A 19540-nucleotide genomic window follows, 5' to 3' on the forward strand; every position below is an offset into this window, starting at 1 on the left:
TGCTTTTCAAAAAAAAAAAATAGAAGAGGAGGGAAAACTTCCAAATTCATTTTATGAGGTCAGCATTACCGTGATACCAATACCAGATGAAGCTATCACAAAAAAAGGAGAACTACTGGCTAATGTCCCTGATGAATATAGATGCAGAAATTCTCAATAAAATACTAACAAACCAAATGCAACAATACATTTTTTAAAAAAATCATTCAAGATAATCAAGTGGGATTTATTCCTGGGAGGGTGGTTCAATATTTGCAAATCAATCAGTGTTATCCATCCCATCAGAAAAAGAAAGGATGAAAACAAAACAATCATTTCAATAGACGCAGAAAAAGCATTTGAGAAAGTACAACATCCATTCATGATAAATACCTCAGGAAAGTAGGTTTTGAGGGAAGATACCTGAACATAATCAGGTTTGTATAAGAAAAACATATAGCTAACATCATGCTAAATGGGAAAGAAATGAGAGCTTCCCCTCTAAGGTAAGGAACAGGACAAGGATGTTCAGTTTCATCACTTTTATTCAACATAGTACTGGAAGTCTTAATCTGACAACAAAAAGAAATAAAAGGCAAACATATTGGTAAGGATATACTAAAACTTTATTTGCAGATGATATGATACCCTGTATAAAAAACCCCAAAGACTCCAGGAAAACAAAACAAAACAAAACAAAAAACTCCTGGAACTGATAAATGAATTAAGTAAAGTTACAGGATACAAAATCAATGTGCAGAAATCTGGTCCATTTCTCTGCACTTATACTGAAGCAGCAGACAGAGAAGTTAAGAAAACAATCTCATTTATATTTGTACCAAAAATAATAAAATTCCTAAGAATATAATTAGCCAAAGATGTGGAAGACATGTACTCTGAAAACTATAAAACACTAATGAAAGAGATTGAACATGACACAAAGAAATGGACAGATATTCCATGTTTATGGATTGGAAGAACAAATTCTGTTAAAATGTCTACACTACCCAAAGTAATATACACATATAATTCACTCCCTATCAAAATAACAACAATGTTTTTAACAGAACTACATCAATCGTAAAATTTGTATAGAACCACAAAAATCTGGAATAGCCAAATCAGTTGTGAAAGAGAAAAACAAAGATAGAGGTATCAGAATTCCAGATTCCTAGTTATATTAAAAAGCTGTGAAATCAAAGCAGTATGGCAGTGGAACAAAAATAGAGACATATATCAATGGAAAAGAATAGAAAGGCCAGAAATGCATCCACAATTAAATGGCCAATTAAATTCCAATAAAGTAGTCGAATGTATGCAATGGGAAAATGATAGTCTCTAACCAGTGGTGTTGGGAATACTGGACAGCTGCAGGTAAAACAATGAAAATGGACCACCTTCTTACACCATAAACAAAAATGAACTCAAAATGGATTAACAACCTAAATATGAAACCTGAAACCATAACAATCATAGAGGATACACACAATAATTACTCTGACATTAGTCATAGCAACATGTTTCTGTGTATGTCTCCTGAGGCAAGGTGGGGGAAGCAAAGAAACTATTGGGAATATATCAAAATAAATAGCTTCTGCAGAGTGAGGGAAACAATAAAAAAAAAAACCACTAAGAGTCAACCCATTGAATGGGGAAAGATATTTGCAAATGACATATCTGATAAATGGTTAGTATCCAAAAGATATAAACAGAATATACAACCCAACACCAAAAAAACAAATAATGCAATAAAAATGGTAAGAAGACATGAACAGAAATGTCTTTAAAGAAGACATCCAGATGGCCAACAAAAACATGAAAAAAAAATGAACATCACCACTTATCAGGGAAGTACAAATTAGAAGTACAATGAGATATCACCTCACACCTGTCATAATGGCTAAAATCAACAACACAAGAAACAATAGATTTGGAAAGAATGTGCTGAAAAGGAAACACTTGTGCACTATTGGTAGAAATGCAAACTGGTGGAGCCACTTTGGAAAACAATGTGGAGGTTCCTCAAAAAGTTAAAAATACAACTACTTTATGATCCAGAAGTTGAACTACTAAGAATTTACCCAATTACTACAAGTACACTAACTCAAAGGGATACATGCACCCCCATGTTTATAGCAGCATTATTTACAATAGCCAGGATATGGAAGCTACCCAAGTGTCTGTCAATTGATGCATGCGTAAAGAAGAAATTATATAATATATAGTGAAATATTATTCAACCATAAAAAAGAATAATTTTACAATTTATAAGGACATGAATAGAGCTAGACAATATAATGCTTATCAAAATAAGTCAGAGAAAGACAACATATCATTTCACTCATATATACAATGTAAGAAAAAAACAAATGAGCAAAGGAAAAAGAAAGATAAACCAAGAAACAAACTCTTAATTATAGAACACAAACTGATGGCTACTAGAGGTGAGGTGAGCGGGAGGGTGAATGAAATAGGTGATGTGTATTAAGAAAGACACTTATCATTTAAAAATAATAATAATAAATGAAGTGGCAAAACAAGATAGGCATACAAATTTGTAAGTAAGAAATCAAACTGTCATTTTTGGAGATGACTTGATAATATGTGAAGAAAACCCTAAAGGGGCATCTGTTAAGTGTCTGACTCTTGATTTCAGCTCAGGTCATGATCTCGCAGTGTCATGATATGGAGCCCCACATAAGGTGCCATGGTGAGCAAGGAGCCTGCATAGGATTCCCCTTTCCCTCTCTGCCCCTCCCCCACTCATGCTTACTTTCTTGCTCAAGTAGAATAAATATTAAAAAATGTTTACATATTTATTTTTGAGAGAGAGAGAGACACAAGCAGGGGAGGGGCAAAGAGAGAGAGGGAGATGCAGAATCTGAAGCAGGCTCCTGGCTCCAAGTGGTCAGCACAGAGCACAGGGCCTGACATGGGACTTAAACCCATGAAATTATGACCTGACCTAAAGTCAGACCTTTAACCAATTGAGCCACCTGGGGGGCCCCATTTAATAAATATTATTTTTAAAAAGAAAACCCTAAAAACTTCACCGAAAAAGTATTAAAACCAATAAGTACAGTAAATTTGGTAACTATAATGTTAATATATGGAAATCAGCTGTTTTTATACACTAATAATGAACAAGCAGAAAGACAGATGAAGAAAAGAACCCAAGTACAGTTCCACTAAAAAGAATCAAATTACCTAGGAATATATTTAACCACAGAGACAAAAAACTATACTATAAAAACTGTAAGATATTGATTTAAAACCTTAAAAAAATTAAATGGAAAGACATACTATGTTCATAGGTTAGGAGATTAAATTGTTCAAAATTTTATATTATTGAACACTAGAGATTCAATGAAAAATGTAACAGTGGTCTTTTTCACAAAACTGCAGCCAATGATACTGTATTTTATGTGGAGCAACAAACACATTGAACACCCAAAACAATCTGGATGAAGAAAAAATCTGTAAGTTATCAAAACCGAGATTACAATATAAACTAAAAGGAATTGTAATAAAAGTTGTATGATACTGAATGAGAACAGAGATGTAGATCAAACGAGAATGATAAAGAGTCGAAAAAAAAAACAAACGATACTAAAGTCCCACCCATGTGAAAAAGGTGGGTTTATATATCCCATTTCTTTTTGCTTCTCCCAAGAGCTTGAGTCAGGAAGAATGGGGTAGAATGAGAGGAAGGGAAAAGGCCACCGTAGTGTGCAGCCTCCTGGTCAGTGGTCATTTGGCCCTGTGTATTGGGGTGGTCAGCTTGGACACTGGTGGCTGGTTTGTTTCTATTTCTCTTGTTCTTCATTCCATTTTGTGGGGTGTGTTTTGCCCTGTGGTTTTCAGGGTTTGATGCTTTGTGGTCTCTTTGAGTGTGGTGTGGGTTTTCCTGTTTTGTGTTTCAAGGGGGTTCTGGTTTTTGCTTCTTTGCTTTCCATTTTCTTTGTTAGGCGGTTTTTCTTGTTGTTGTTGTTGTTGTTGTTGATTTTGTTTGTTTGTCCTTACATGAGTAGGATGAGGACCCAGACCTGAGGTGGTGGTTTGAAGGGGAAGGGGGCAGGGTAGGCAATCTGTTGGCATTCATTCGTGGAGCCATACTGCCATCAAGTGGAAAATGTTTCTGTCCAAGGGAGCTGCATGGGCTCAAGTGCTGGGGAAAAGCTCATATGCTGGGGAAAAGCTCAGGAGTGGGAAGGAGATGACCTTGTGTATATGTGTCAGTTGCAGGAAGCAGTGGGGGCTGGTGTGGGGGAGGTGTCTGCGTAAGGGGGGGGCAGGGTGTGGGTGTGTGTGTGTGTGTGTGTGTGTGTGGTTTGCCCTGAAACTACATTGGATCCCTAGCTCCTGGCCTTCCCTTCGCCTGTGTGCTGGATCGGAGATTCCACCCCGGCTCCAGAGCTGAGGAAGGCACTCAGAACCCCCAGGGGCAGCCTGTGATGGCTGAGCCCTGGAGTTGCCTAGGACTGCCAAGCACCAAGAGTCCCGGCCCCAGAATCTCCAAAGGCCCCCGCTCCCAGTGTGGAAAGGGGCCTCCTGATGCCTGAGTGCCCCAGCATGGCACCCACCTACTCAGCACAAAGGACACCAGAGGAAACGCCCCCAGGTCCCTGCATTCAGTGGGTGAGTAGCTTCTCCTGGACCCATCCCAAAATGGCTGACAGGGAAGCTCCGCCCCCTGGGCTGCTTGGTCTTGGGGCTGCCTGCTGTGTCCCCAGGGCTCTTAGAGTTCCTGCTTCCCTGCTGGGTCCCAGTGGCAGTCACATGTCCCTCTAGGCCTCTGACCCCTCACGTGAAAAACCTGGCTTGGGCAGAGCCCAGACAACCCAGCAGCACATCCTTGCTGACCCCTGTGGCTGCCAGAAGGCAGCTTGCTGCTGCCTGGGCTTTTCAGAGACGGTTTCCGCTGGATGGCACTGTGGCTCCAGATATGGCACTCACCCCCTTTCCCTGTCCCCACTCAACCTTCCTCTCCCTGCATTTGCTGTCAAACACAGAGAAGGGAACAACAACAACAAAAATCATTCATCATCCCCTTCCATCCTCCTGCTGTTCCTCCTGCTCTTGTCTTCCTCCTCCTCCTCCTCCACCTCCTCCTCCTCCTCCTCCTCCTCCACCTCCTCCACCTCCTCCTCTTCCTGCTCCTCTTCCTCCTCCTCCTCCTCCTCCTCCTCCTCCTCCTCCTCCTCCTCCTCCTCCTCCCTAGCCCCTGGCCCCTCCTGCTGCTCCTTCAGGCCAAGGATCACCCATATCACCTCTGGCTGATCTCCAGGCCAACTTGACCACTTTGGCGGCAAACCTGCAAAGGTAGCTGGGCTTTTTTTGGTCTTTTTCTTTAAGTATTTTTGTTTTAATTCCAGTTCGTTAACATGCAGTGGTACCTTGGTTTCAGGTGTACAATATAGTGATTCAGCATTTCCATACATCTCCCTGTGCTCATCAGGGCACGTGCACTCCCTTAATCCTTATCACCTATGTCATCCAACCCCTCCACCCCCTCCCCTCTGGTAACCATCATTTCTCTATAATGAAGAGTCTGTTTCTTGATTTCTGTATCTCTCTGTCTCTGTCTCCCACTCTCTCCCTGTCTCTCTCCCTCTCTCTCTCTCTCTCTCTCTTTCTCTCTTTCTCTCTTTCTCTTTTTCTCTTTCTGTCTCTCTCTGTCTCTCTCGCTCTCCGCCTCCATACTCTTTCATTTCGTTTTGTTTCCGTAAATTACATAGAGGAGTGAAATCACATGGTACTGGTCTTTCTCTGACTGACTTATTTCGCTTAGCATTATACTCTGCAGCTCCATCCATGTCCTTACAGATGGCAAGATTTCATTCTGTTTTTATGGCTGAGTAGTGTATACTCGATAGTGGTGTGTGTACACCACACATTCTTTATCCATTCATCAATGGATGGGACACTTGGGCTCTTCCGTATCTTGGCTATTGTAAATAATGCTGCTAGAAACCTAGGGGTGGGGTGCACATATCCCTTTGACTTAGCGTTTCTTGTATTCTTTGGGTAAATACCCAGTAGTGCGATTGCTGGATCCTAGGGTAGGTCTGGTTTTACCTTTTTGAGGAACCTCCATACTGTTTTCCACAGTGGCTGTACCAGTTTGCATTCCCACTGACAGTGCAGTGCAGGAGTGAGCGTTCCATTTCCTCCACATCCTCGCCAACACCGGTTGTGTCTGGTGTTACTGGTTTTTCGCTAGGCTTTTCTGGACTCTGCTCATCCTTTTGGTTCACCGTGAACACAGGGGACCCTCAAGGGATGCCAGCAGTGGGCTTGCAGATTGTTTTCTTTGAATCTTCAGACCCGCCCTGGCCTCGTGTTTATCTGCACTGCACCTGCTCCTTGGCAGCAGCGAACTCCCTTCTCCTGAAGCCTCCTGCTTTAGTGGGCCAAAGATTGGGCCAGAGGCGGCCAGGTCCCACACGGGTCCAGAACCTGTTGACCCATCCTGTGGAACGGGGTCTTGCCCAGTGTCCCAAGGCTCCGAGGGCCACCAGCTACGTCCCTACACACGCAGGCACACACGCGCACGCACACACACGCATGCATGCACGGCTTTATCCGGGTAGACCCGCCTGGGCAGGCACCCACACTCGCACAGAGGGACTCTCTGTGCGAGGAGGCTCGGTGGGCCCGACTGACGCCCTTCCTTGTTCCTTTTTCTTCCTCCTTACCCCTTTCCGTTTGGCCTCCCACTTCCCAGTTGGGTCCAAGAGCATAGCAAACCAGGCCTCTCTCTGGACAGGGCTCAACCCCTGCCCTGAGTGGCTGAGACTTTGCCTTGGCTGATGACTCTTCCCCTAAGAGGCCCCTGCTGGTTCCACCTGTCCAGTTGGGGCGCAGTGCCTTTTGAGATCACATTCATTCTTCTCTTCCGCTACAGTTCTTTCTGTGCTTGCAGTTTGCTCTCTCCACTTTGGTCTCCTTACTCTCACTCCTCTTCTGGCACTTCTTGCTCTGTGGATGTCCCCAGAATAAAAACTGTACTTGTCCTGTGGAAGTGAAAATGGCCGCGTGGATTGGGGGAGCAAGGGACATCCCCTTACAACCATCCCTTTATTACCCTGGGAGACTAAGGCATCCCTCACGTCCCTTGTCCCCTACATCCCGGGATCTTTTTGTGAACCTAGTGGTGTTTTCCCTGGGTGCCCTCCTACCCTCTCTTTGCCCTGCGTACATACCCCCAGGCTCTTTGGCCCTTTGGCCCTGTGGAGTGGGCCCCTTACATACTCAAGGTGTGGCTCAGCCTCTCCTTTTGCCCTCTGCAGGCCCTACAGGCGGACCTCTGGGTCAGAACCCAGCGGTGGCACACAGGAAGGCACCCCTTTGACGACAGGCTGCCTGGCGGTGGGCCGTGTCCTGGCCAGGCAGCTTGTAGCTTGTGTCTCCTTGTCATTCCTCCTGTCTGTTACCCCCACAGTGAGGCGGGCCTAGGCTGCCTCCACATCCACCTCAACATTGGCCGTGGCAAGGTGGATGGTGGTGACATTCCGCTTCTCTCTGTTCCTTTCCCTTTCTATGCTAAGCCCACTGCTGGGCGGGGGCGGGGAGCTTGGGGCGGAGGGGGGCGGGTGGCGTGGGGGAGAGGGGTGCTGCGGCAGGCTGTGGGGCGCTGTTGGTGGTGATGGGTGGGGAGGGGTGTGCTAGGGGCTGGGCGGTGTGGGGGCGGCGGCGGGTGGGTGGGATGCGGTGGCGGGTGGCTTTGTGTTTTGGGGGGTGGGGGGTGCGTGAGGGGGAACCAGTGGTCCATGGATCCTCCTGTCACCTCGGATCTTTGGTGTGGGGCGGTGGGGGTTGGGGGGCCCTGGTATAGCAGAAGGCCGTATAGAGGTGCAACGGTGTCCCTTCTCGGACCCGTGGTGGAGGTCACGCTCGTCCTTGAAACACATGACCCAGAGGTTACTTTGCAATGAAACAGCATCATGAACCCAAGGCTTGCAAAATACCTCGTGGCTTTCCATTCCATGCAGTTCTTCTTCTGACCCAAGCTCTTAAAGTCAACGCTTGAACCGGTTGGAGCCTCTTCAAGTTGTGCCCTCCTTCCCCTTGTTCTCAGTCCAGTCGCCTGACTCGGCCCGATACGGGTTTCAGTGTGTGCCTACAAGCTGTGTCCTGCATTTCCACATGCGGCTGGGAGGGGCGTGCGGGGGGCTGGGGGTCGGGGCTAAGGAAAGCACATAGGCGAGCACCCACTCCCGCCACACGCTCGGGTACACACAGGGCCACACACGCACGCACCCAGGCATGCACCGTAGATGCAGACTGAGCATGCTCACACAGGCACACACTCACTCACACAGGGTCAGGGACCCACGCATTGCCGGGTGGGCTCTCAAAGAGGGACCTGCAGCCAGGCAGTCCTGCGTTGCATGAGTTGGTCATCTGTGAGCAGGTCTGCCCAAGCGAGGGGTGTGAATCTGGAGCCTCGCTTGTTTACCCAGATAGATGGGGACTCCCGGTTGGAGGAGAGTCAGTGGCCTTCCTCCACAGAATGGGGGGCCCCGTGTGGGGCCGGGCCGTGTGACTCGGGGATGTTGGATGGCCTTGCCAAGGCCCCTCCCTACGTGAGAGCGAGGGCTGCCTGCCCAGAGCCAGTGCTTATGTGAGTGCTTGGTTCCCCGTTCTGGGGAGCCTTCTGGATGTAGCCCTGTGGTTGCAGGTTCGGGCCAGCCATTTCTGGCTGCTTTGTCCGGCCAGCCCAAGGTGCTGGTGACCTCAGCCTGTAGCTCCAGGCCCTGGGGAGCAAGCGCACCAGTGACTTACCAGCCGGCATGGTGGCTGCTGGCTTGTCCAGGAGGGGTCCTATTGGACATAAACCCTCACGCAGGGTCACAGAGGCGGGTTGATGTGTCTTTTGCCCTCTGCTTCTCCCAAGAGCTGGAGCCAGGAAAAATGGGGTAGGATGAAAGGAAGGGGAAAGGCCTGCATGTTGTGCAGCCTCGTGGTCAGTGGTCATTTGGCCCTGTGTATTGGGGTGGTCAGCTTGGACCCTGGTGGCTGGTTTGTTTCCATTTCTCTTGTTCTTCATTCCGTGTTGTGGGGTGTGTTTTGCCCCGTGGTTTTCGGGGTTTGATGCTTTGTGGTCTCTTTGAGTGTGGTGTGGGTTTTCGTGTTTTGTGTTTCAAGGGGGTTCTGGTTTTTGCTTCTTTGCTTTCCATTTTCTTTGTTAGGGGGTTTTTCTTGTTGTTGTTGTTGTTGTTGTTGTTGTTGTTGTTGTTGATTTTGTTTGTTTGTCCTTACCTGAGTAGGATGAGGACCCAGACCTGAGGTGGTGGTTTGAAGGGGAAGGGGGCAGGATAGGCATTCTGTTGGCATTCATTCGTGGAGCCATACCGCCATCAAGTGGAGAATGTTTCTGTCCAAGGGAGCTGCATGGGCTCAAGTGCTGGGGAAAAGCTCATATGCTGGGGAAAAGCTCAGGAGTGGGAAGGAGATGACCTTGTGTATATGTGTCAGTTGCAGGAAGCAGTGGGGGCTGGTGTGGGGGAGGTGTCTGCGTAAGGGGGGGGCAGGGTGTGGGTGTGTGTGTGTGTGTGTGTGTGTGTGTGTGGTTTGCCCTGAAACTACATTGGATCCCTGGCTCCTGGCCTTCCCTTCGCCTGTGTGCTGGATCGGAGATTCCACCCCGGCTCCAGAGCTGAGGAAGGCACTCAGAACCCCCAGGGGCAGCCTGTGATGGCTGAGCCCTGGAGTTGCCTAGGACTGCCAAGCACCAAGAGTCCCGGCCCCAGAATCTCCAAAGGCCCCCGCTCCCAGTGTGGAAAGGGGCCTCCTGATGCCTGAGTGCCCCAGCATGGCACCCACCTACTCAGCACAAAGGACACCAGAGGAAACGCCCCCAGGTCCCTGCATTCAGTGGGTGAGTAGCTTCTCCTGGACCCATCCCAAAATGGCTGACAGGGAAGCTCCGCCCCCTGGGCTGCTTGGTCTTGGGGCTGCCTGCTGTGTCCCCAGGGCTCTTAGAGTTCCTGCTTCCCTGCTGGGTCCCAGTGGCAGTCACATGTCCCTCTAGGCCTCTGACCCCTCACGTGAAAAACCTGGCTTGGGCAGAGCCCAGACAACCCAGCAGCACATCCTTGCTGACCCCTGTGGCTGCCAGAAGGCAGCTTGCTGCTGCCTGGGCTTTTCAGAGACGGTTTCCGCTGGATGGCACTGTGGCTCCAGATATGGCACTCACCCCCTTTCCCTGTCCCCACTCAACCTTCCTCTCCCTGCATTTGCTGTCAAACACAGAGAAGGGAACAACAACAACAAAAATCATTCATCATCCCCTTCCATCCTCCTGCTGTTCCTCCTGCTCTTGTCTTCCTCCTCCTCCTCCTCCACCTCCTCCTCCTCCTCCTCCTCCTCCACCTCCTCCACCTCCTCCTCTTCCTGCTCCTCTTCCTCCTCCTCCTCCTCCTCCTCCTCCTCCTCCTCCTCCTCCTCCCTAGCCCCTGGCCCCTCCTGCTGCTCCTTCAGGCCAAGGATCACCCATATCACCTCTGGCTGATCTCCAGGCCAACTTGACCACTTTGGCGGCAAACCTGCAAAGGTAGCTGGGCTTTTTTTGGTCTTTTTCTTTAAGTATTTTTGTTTTAATTCCAGTTCGTTAACATGCAGTGGTACCTTGGTTTCAGGTGTACAATATAGTGATTCAGCATTTCCATACATCTCCCTGTGCTCATCAGGGCACGTGCACTCCCTTAATCCTTATCACCTATGTCATCCAACCCCTCCACCCCCTCCCCTCTGGTAACCATCATTTCTCTATAATGAAGAGTCTGTTTCTTGATTTCTGTATCTCTCTGTCTCTGTCTCCCACTCTCTCCCTGTCTCTCTCCCTCTCTCTCTCTCTCTCTCTCTTTCTCTCTTTCTCTCTTTCTCTTTTTCTCTTTCTGTCTCTCTCTGTCTCTCTCGCTCTCCGCCTCCATACTCTTTCATTTCGTTTTGTTTCCGTAAATTACATAGAGGAGTGAAATCACATGGTACTGGTCTTTCTCTGACTGACTTATTTCGCTTAGCATTATACTCTGCAGCTCCATCCATGTCCTTACAGATGGCAAGATTTCATTCTGTTTTTATGGCTGAGTAGTGTATACTCGATAGTGGTGTGTGTACACCACACGTTCTTTATCCATTCATCAATGGATGGGACACTTGGGCTCTTCCGTATCTTGGCTATTGTAAATAATGCTGCTAGAAACCTAGGGGTGGGGTGCACGTATCCCTTTGACTTAGCGTTTCTTGTATTCTTTGGGTAAATACCCAGTAGTGCGATTGCTGGATCCTAGGGTAGGTCTGGTTTTACCTTTTTGAGGAACCTCCATACTGTTTTCCACAGTGGCTGTACCAGTTTGCATTCCCACTGACAGTGCAGTGCAGGAGTGAGCGTTCCATTTCCTCCACATCCTCGCCAACACCGGTTGTGTCTGGTGTTACTGGTTTTTCGCTAGGCTTTTCTGGACTCTGCTCATCCTTTTGGTTCACCGTGAACACAGGGGACCCTCAAGGGATGCCAGCAGTGGGCTTGCAGATTGTTTTCTTTGAATCTTCAGACCCGCCCTGGCCTCGTGTTTATCTGCACTGCACCTGCTCCTTGGCAGCAGCGAACTCCCTTCTCCTGAAGCCTCCTGCTTTAGTGGGCCAAAGATTGGGCCAGAGGCGGCCAGGTCCCACACGGGTCCAGAACCTGTTGACCCATCCTGTGGAACGGGGTCTTGCCCAGTGTCCCAAGGCTCCGAGGGCCACCAGCTACGTCCCTACACACGCAGGCACACACGCGCACGCACACACACGCATGCATGCACGGCTTTATCCGGGTAGACCCGCCTGGGCAGGCACCCACACTCGCACAGAGGGACTCTCTGTGCGAGGAGGCTCGGTGGGCCCGACTGACGCCCTTCCTTGTTCCTTTTTCTTCCTCCTTACCCCTTTCCGTTTGGCCTCCCACTTCCCAGTTGGGTCCAAGAGCATAGCAAACCAGGCCTCTCTCTGGACAGGGCTCAACCCCTGCCCTGAGTGGCTGAGACTTTGCCTTGGCTGATGACTCTTCCCCTAAGAGGCCCCTGCTGGTTCCACCTGTCCAGTTGGGGCGCAGTGCCTTTTGAGATCACATTCATTCTTCTCTTCCGCTACAGTTCTTTCTGTGCTTGCAGTTTGCTCTCTCCACTTTGGTCTCCTTACTCTCACTCCTCTTCTGGCACTTCTTGCTCTGTGGATGTCCCCAGAATAAAAACTGTACTTGTCCTGTGGAAGTGAAAATGGCCGCGTGGATTGGGGGAGCAAGGGACATCCCCTTACAACCATCCCTTTATTACCCTGGGAGACTAAGGCATCCCTCACGTCCCTTGTCCCCTACATCCCGGGATCTTTTTGTGAACCTAGTGGTGTTTTCCCTGGGTGCCCTCCTACCCTCTCTTTGCCCTGCGTACATACCCCCAGGCTCTTTGGCCCTTTGGCCCTGTGGAGTGGGCCCCTTACATACTCAAGGTGTGGCTCAGCCTCTCCTTTTGCCCTCTGCAGGCCCTACAGGCGGACCTCTGGGTCAGAACCCAGCGGTGGCACACAGGAAGGCACCCCTTTGACGACAGGCTGCCTGGCGGTGGGCCGTGTCCTGGCCAGGCAGCTTGTAGCTTGTGTCTCCTTGTCATTCCTCCTGTCTGTTACCCCCACAGTGAGGCGGGCCTAGGCTGCCTCCACATCCACCTCAACATTGGCCGTGGCAAGGTGGATGGTGGTGACATTCCGCTTCTCTCTGTTCCTTTCCCTTTCTATGCTAAGCCCACTGCTGGGCGGGGGCGGGGAGCTTGGGGCGGAGGGGGGCGGGTGGCGTGGGGGAGAGGGGTGCTGCGGCAGGCTGTGGGGCGCTGTTGGTGGTGATGGGTGGGGAGGGGTGTGCTAGGGGCTGGGCGGTGTGGGGGCGGCGGCGGGTGGGTGGGATGCGGTGGCGGGTGGCTTTGTGTTTTGGGGGGTGGGGGGTGCGTGAGGGGGAACCAGTGGTCCATGGATCCTCCTGTCACCTCGGATCTTTGGTGTGGGGCGGTGGGGGTTGGGGGGCCCTGGTATAGCAGAAGGCCGTATAGAGGTGCAACGGTGTCCCTTCTCGGACCCGTGGTGGAGGTCACGCTCGTCCTTGAAACACATGACCCAGAGGTTACTTTGCAATGAAACAGCATCATGAACCCAAGGCTTGCAAAATACCTCGTGGCTTTCCATTCCATGCAGTTCTTCTTCTGACCCAAGCTCTTAAAGTCAACGCTTGAACCGGTTGGAGCCTCTTCAAGTTGTGCCCTCCTTCCCCTTGTTCTCAGTCCAGTCGCCTGACTCGGCCCGATACGGGTTTCAGTGTGTGCCTACAAGCTGTGTCCTGCATTTCCACATGCGGCTGGGAGGGGCGTGCGGGGGGCTGGGGGTCGGGGCTAAGGAAAGCACATAGGCGAGCACCCACTCCCGCCACACGCTCGGGTACACACAGGGCCACACACGCACGCACCCAGGCATGCACCGTAGATGCAGACTGAGCATGCTCACACAGGCACACACTCACTCACACAGGGTCAGGGACCCACGCATTGCCGGGTGGGCTCTCAAAGAGGGACCTGCAGCCAGGCAGTCCTGCGTTGCATGAGTTGGTCATCTGTGAGCAGGTCTGCCCAAGCGAGGGGTGTGAATCTGGAGCCTCGCTTGTTTACCCAGATAGATGGGGACTCCCGGTTGGAGGAGAGTCAGTGGCCTTCCTCCACAGAATGGGGGGCCCCGTGTGGGGCCGGGCCGTGTGACTCGGGGATGTTGGATGGCCTTGCCAAGGCCCCTCCCTACGTGAGAGCGAGGGCTGCCTGCCCAGAGCCAGTGCTTATGTGAGTGCTTGGTTCCCCGTTCTGGGGAGCCTTCTGGATGTAGCCCTGTGGTTGCAGGTTCGGGCCAGCCATTTCTGGCTGCTTTGTCCGGCCAGCCCAAGGTGCTGGTGACCTCAGCCTGTAGCTCCAGGCCCTGGGGAGCAAGCGCACCAGTGACTTACCAGCCGGCATGGTGGCTGCTGGCTTGTCCAGGAGGGGTCCTATTGGACATAAACCCTCACGCAGGGTCACAGAGGCGGGTTGATGTGTCTTTTGCCCTCTGCTTCTCCCAAGAGCTGGAGCCAGGAAAAATGGGGTAGGATGAAAGGAAGGGGAAAGGCCTGCATGTTGTGCAGCCTCGTGGTCAGTGGTCATTTGGCCCTGTGTATTGGGGTGGTCAGCTTGGACCCTGGTGGCTGGTTTGTTTCCATTTCTCTTGTTCTTCATTCCGTGTTGTGGGGTGTGTTTTGCCCCGTGGTTTTCGGGGTTTGATGCTTTGTGGTCTCTTTGAGTGTGGTGTGGGTTTTCGTGTTTTGTGTTTCAAGGGGGTTCTGGTTTTTGCTTCTTTGCTTTCCATTTTCTTTGTTAGGGGGTTTTTCTTGTTGTTGTTGTTGTTGTTGTTGTTGTTGTTGTTGTTGATTTTGTTTGTTTGTCCTTACCTGAGTAGGATGAGGACCCAGACCTGAGGTGGTGGTTTGAAGGGGAAGGGGGCAGGATAGGCATTCTGTTGGCATTCATTCGTGGAGCCATACTGCCATCAAGTGGAAAATGTTTCTGTCCAAGGGAGCTGCATGGGCTCAAGTGCTGGGGAAAAGCTCATATGCTGGGGAAAAGCTCAGGAGTGGGAAGGAGATGACCTTGTGTATATGTGTCAGTTGCAGGAAGCAGTGGGGGCTGGTGTGGGGGAGGTGTCTGCGTAAGGGGGGGGCAGGGTGTGGGTGTGTGTGTGTGTGTGTGTGTGTGTGTGTGTGGTTTGCCCTGAAACTACATTGGATCCCTGGCTCCTGGCCTTCCCTTCGCCTGTGTGCTGGATCGGAGATTCCACCCCGGCTCCAGAGCTGAGGAAGGCACTCAGAACCCCCAGGGGCAGCCTGTGATGGCTGAGCCCTGGAGTTGCCTAGGACTGCCAAGCACCAAGAGTCCCGGCCCCAGAATCTCCAAAGGCCCCCGCTCCCAGTGTGGAAAGGGGCCTCCTGATGCCTGAGTGCCCCAGCATGGCACCCACCTACTCAGCACAAAGGACACCAGAGGAAACGCCCCCAGGTCCCTGCATTCAGTGGGTGAGTAGCTTCTCCTGGACCCATCCCAAAATGGCTGACAGGGAAGCTCCGCCCCCTGGGCTGCTTGGTCTTGGGGCTGCCTGCTGTGTCCCCAGGGCTCTTAGAGTTCCTGCTTCCCTGCTGGGTCCCAGTGGCAGTCACATGTCCCTCTAGGCCTCTGACCCCTCACGTGAAAAACCTGGCTTGGGCAGAGCCCAGACAACCCAGCAGCACATCCTTGCTGACCCCTGTGGCTGCCAGAAGGCAGCTTGCTGCTGCCTGGGCTTTTCAGAGACGGTTTCCGCTGGATGGCACTGTGGCTCCAGATATGGCACTCACCCCCTTTCCCTGTCCCCACTCAACCTTCCTCTCCCTGCATTTGCTGTCAAACACAGAGAAGGGAACAACAACAACAAAAATCATTCATCATCCCCTTCCATCCTCCTGCTGTTCCTCCTGCTCTTGTCTTCCTCCTCCTCCTCCTCCACCTCCTCCTCCTCCTCCTCCTCCTCCACCTCCTCCACCTCCTCCTCTTCCTGCTCCTCTTCCTCCTCCTCCTCCTCCTCCTCCTCCTCCTCCTCCTCCTCCTCCTCCCTAGCCCCTGGCCCCTCCTGCTGCTCCTTCAGGCCAAGGATCACCCATATCACCTCTGGCTGATCTCCAGGCCAACTTGACCACTTTGGCGGCAAACCTGCAAAGGTAGCTGGGCTTTTTTTGGTCTTTTTCTTTAAGTATTTTTGTTTTAATTCCAGTTCGTTAACATGCAGTGGTACCTTGGTTTCAGGTGTACAATATAGTGATTCAGCATTTCCATACATCTCCCTGTGCTCATCAGGGCACGTGCACTCCCTTAATCCTTATCACCTATGTCATCCAACCCCTCCACCCCCTCCCCTCTGGTAACCATCATTTCTCTATAATGAAGAGTCTGTTTCTTGATTTCTGTATCTCTCTGTCTCTGTCTCCCACTCTCTCCCTGTCTCTCTCCCTCTCTCTCTCTCTCTCTCTCTTTCTCTCTTTCTCTCTTTCTCTTTTTCTCTTTCTGTCTCTCTCTGTCTCTCTCGCTCTCCGCCTCCATACTCTTTCATTTCGTTTTGTTTCCGTAAATTACATAGAGGAGTGAAATCACATGGTACTGGTCTTTCTCTGACTGACTTATTTCGCTTAGCATTATACTCTGCAGCTCCATCCATGTCCTTACAGATGGCAAGATTTCATTCTGTTTTTATGGCTGAGTAGTGTATACTCGATAGTGGTGTGTGTACACCACACGTTCTTTATCCATTCATCAATGGATGGGACACTTGGGCTCTTCCGTATCTTGGCTATTGTAAATAATGCTGCTAGAAACCTAGGGGTGGGGTGCACGTATCCCTTTGACTTAGCGTTTCTTGTATTCTTTGGGTAAATACCCAGTAGTGCGATTGCTGGATCCTAGGGTAGGTCTGGTTTTACCTTTTTGAGGAACCTCCATACTGTTTTCCACAGTGGCTGTACCAGTTTGCATTCCCACTGACAGTGCAGTGCAGGAGTGAGCGTTCCATTTCCTCCACATCCTCGCCAACACCGGTTGTGTCTGGTGTTACTGGTTTTTCGCTAGGCTTTTCTGGACTCTGCTCATCCTTTTGGTTCACCGTGAACACAGGGGACCCTCAAGGGATGCCAGCAGTGGGCTTGCAGATTGTTTTCTTTGAATCTTCAGACCCGCCCTGGCCTCGTGTTTATCTGCACTGCACCTGCTCCTTGGCAGCAGCGAACTCCCTTCTCCTGAAGCCTCCTGCTTTAGTGGGCCAAAGATTGGGCCAGAGGCGGCCAGGTCCCACACGGGTCCAGAACCTGTTGACCCATCCTGTGGAACGGGGTCTTGCCCAGTGTCCCAAGGCTCCGAGGGCCACCAGCTACGTCCCTACACACGCAGGCACACACGCGCACGCACACACACGCATGCATGCACGGCTTTATCCGGGTAGACCCGCCTGGGCAGGCACCCACACTCGCACAGAGGGACTCTCTGTGCGAGGAGGCTCGGTGGGCCCGACTGACGCCCTTCCTTGTTCCTTTTTCTTCCTCCTTACCCCTTTCCGTTTGGCCTCCCACTTCCCAGTTGGGTCCAAGAGCATAGCAAACCAGGCCTCTCTCTGGACAGGGCTCAACCCCTGCCCTGAGTGGCTGAGACTTTGCCTTGGCTGATGACTCTTCCCCTAAGAGGCCCCTGCTGGTTCCACCTGTCCAGTTGGGGCGCAGTGCCTTTTGAGATCACATTCATTCTTCTCTTCCGCTACAGTTCTTTCTGTGCTTGCAGTTTGCTCTCTCCACTTTGGTCTCCTTACTCTCACTCCTCTTCTGGCACTTCTTGCTCTGTGGATGTCCCCAGAATAAAAACTGTACTTGTCCTGTGGAAGTGAAAATGGCCGCGTGGATTGGGGGAGCAAGGGACATCCCCTTACAACCATCCCTTTATTACCCTGGGAGACTAAGGCATCCCTCACGTCCCTTGTCCCCTACATCCCGGGATCTTTTTGTGAACCTAGTGGTGTTTTCCCTGGGTGCCCTCCTACCCTCTCTTTGCCCTGCGTACATACCCCCAGGCTCTTTGGCCCTTTGGCCCTGTGGAGTGGGCCCCTTACATACTCAAGGTGTGGCTCAGCCTCTCCTTTTGCCCTCTGCAGGCCCTACAGGCGGACCTCTGGGTCAGAACCCAGCGGTGGCACACAGGAAGGCACCCCTTTGACGACAGGCTGCCTGGCGGTGGGCCGTGTCCTGGCCAGGCAGCTTGTAGCTTGTGTCTCCTTGTCATTCCTCCTGTCTGTTACCCCCACAGTGAGGCGGGCCTAGGCTGCCTCCACATCCACCTCAACATTGGCCGTGGCAAGGTGGATGGTGGTGACATTCCGCTTCTCTCTGTTCCTTTCCCTTTCTATGCTAAGCCCACTGCTGGGCGGGGGCGGGGAGCTTGGGGCGGAGGGGGGCGGGTGGCGTGGGGGAGAGGGGTGCTGCGGCAGGCTGTGGGGCGCTGTTGGTGGTGATGGGTGGGGAGGGGTGTGCTAGGGGCTGGGCGGTGTGGGGGCGGCGGCGGGTGGGTGGGATGCGGTGGCGGGTGGCTTTGTGTTTTGGGGGGTGGGGGGTGCGTGAGGGGGAACCAGTGGTCCATGGATCCTCCTGTCACCTCGGATCTTTGGTGTGGGGCGGTGGGGGTTGGGGGGCCCTGGTATAGCAGAAGGCCGTATAGAGGTGCAACGGTGTCCCTTCTCGGACCCGTGGTGGAGGTCACGCTCGTCCTTGAAACACATGACCCAGAGGTTACTTTGCAATGAAACAGCATCATGAACCCAAGGCTTGCAAAATACCTCGTGGCTTTCCATTCCATGCAGTTCTTCTTCTGACCCAAGCTCTTAAAGTCAACGCTTGAACCGGTTGGAGCCTCTTCAAGTTGTGCCCTCCTTCCCCTTGTTCTCAGTCCAGTCGCCTGACTCGGCCCGATACGGGTTTCAGTGTGTGCCTACAAGCTGTGTCCTGCATTTCCACATGCGGCTGGGAGGGGCGTGCGGGGGGCTGGGGGTCGGGGCTAAGGAAAGCACATAGGCGAGCACCCACTCCCGCCACACGCTCGGGTACACACAGGGCCACACACGCACGCACCCAGGCATGCACCGTAGATGCAGACTGAGCATGCTCACACAGGCACACACTCACTCACACAGGGTCAGGGACCCACGCATTGCCGGGTGGGCTCTCAAAGAGGGACCTGCAGCCAGGCAGTCCTGCGTTGCATGAGTTGGTCATCTGTGAGCAGGTCTGCCCAAGCGAGGGGTGTGAATCTGGAGCCTCGCTTGTTTACCCAGATAGATGGGGACTCCCGGTTGGAGGAGAGTCAGTGGCCTTCCTCCACAGAATGGGGGGCCCCGTGTGGGGCCGGGCCGTGTGACTCGGGGATGTTGGATGGCCTTGCCAAGGCCCCTCCCTACGTGAGAGCGAGGGCTGCCTGCCCAGAGCCAGTGCTTATGTGAGTGCTTGGTTCCCCGTTCTGGGGAGCCTTCTGGATGTAGCCCTGTGGTTGCAGGTTCGGGCCAGCCATTTCTGGCTGCTTTGTCCGGCCAGCCCAAGGTGCTGGTGACCTCAGCCTGTAGCTCCAGGCCCTGGGGAGCAAGCGCACCAGTGACTTACCAGCCGGCATGGTGGCTGCTGGCTTGTCCAGGAGGGGTCCTATTGGACATAAACCCTCACGCAGGGTCACAGAGGCGGGTTGATGTGTCTTTTGCCCTCTGCTTCTCCCAAGAGCTGGAGCCAGGAAAAATGGGGTAGGATGAAAGGAAGGGGAAAGGCCTGCATGTTGTGCAGCCTCGTGGTCAGTGGTCATTTGGCCCTGTGTATTGGGGTGGTCAGCTTGGACCCTGGTGGCTGGTTTGTTTCCATTTCTCTTGTTCTTCATTCCGTGTTGTGGGGTGTGTTTTGCCCCGTGGT

At 51.8% G+C, this 19540-nt stretch overlaps 1 protein-coding gene across 2 annotated transcripts in view; it reads left to right on the top strand.

Annotated features, from left to right (window-relative positions):
• Positions 1-19540, top strand: part of NBDY (negative regulator of P-body association) — a 109047-nt gene that overhangs the window by 15819 nt on the left and 73688 nt on the right. The window contains exons 3-4 of one of the 2 annotated variants that reach the window (XM_042973778.1): positions 4339-4617; positions 5201-5545. The exons of the other annotated variant lie outside the window; for it this stretch is intronic. The gene's annotated coding sequence lies outside the window, so the exon portion shown is untranslated. Of the gene's footprint in view, positions 1-4338; positions 4618-5200; positions 5546-19540 lie in introns of those variants that run through there. 2 annotated transcript variants of the gene reach the window in all.

Source organism: Panthera tigris, chromosome X, assembly GCF_018350195.1.
Source record: "Panthera tigris isolate Pti1 chromosome X, P.tigris_Pti1_mat1.1, whole genome shotgun sequence".
Taxonomy (NCBI): domain Eukaryota; kingdom Metazoa; phylum Chordata; class Mammalia; order Carnivora; family Felidae; genus Panthera; species Panthera tigris.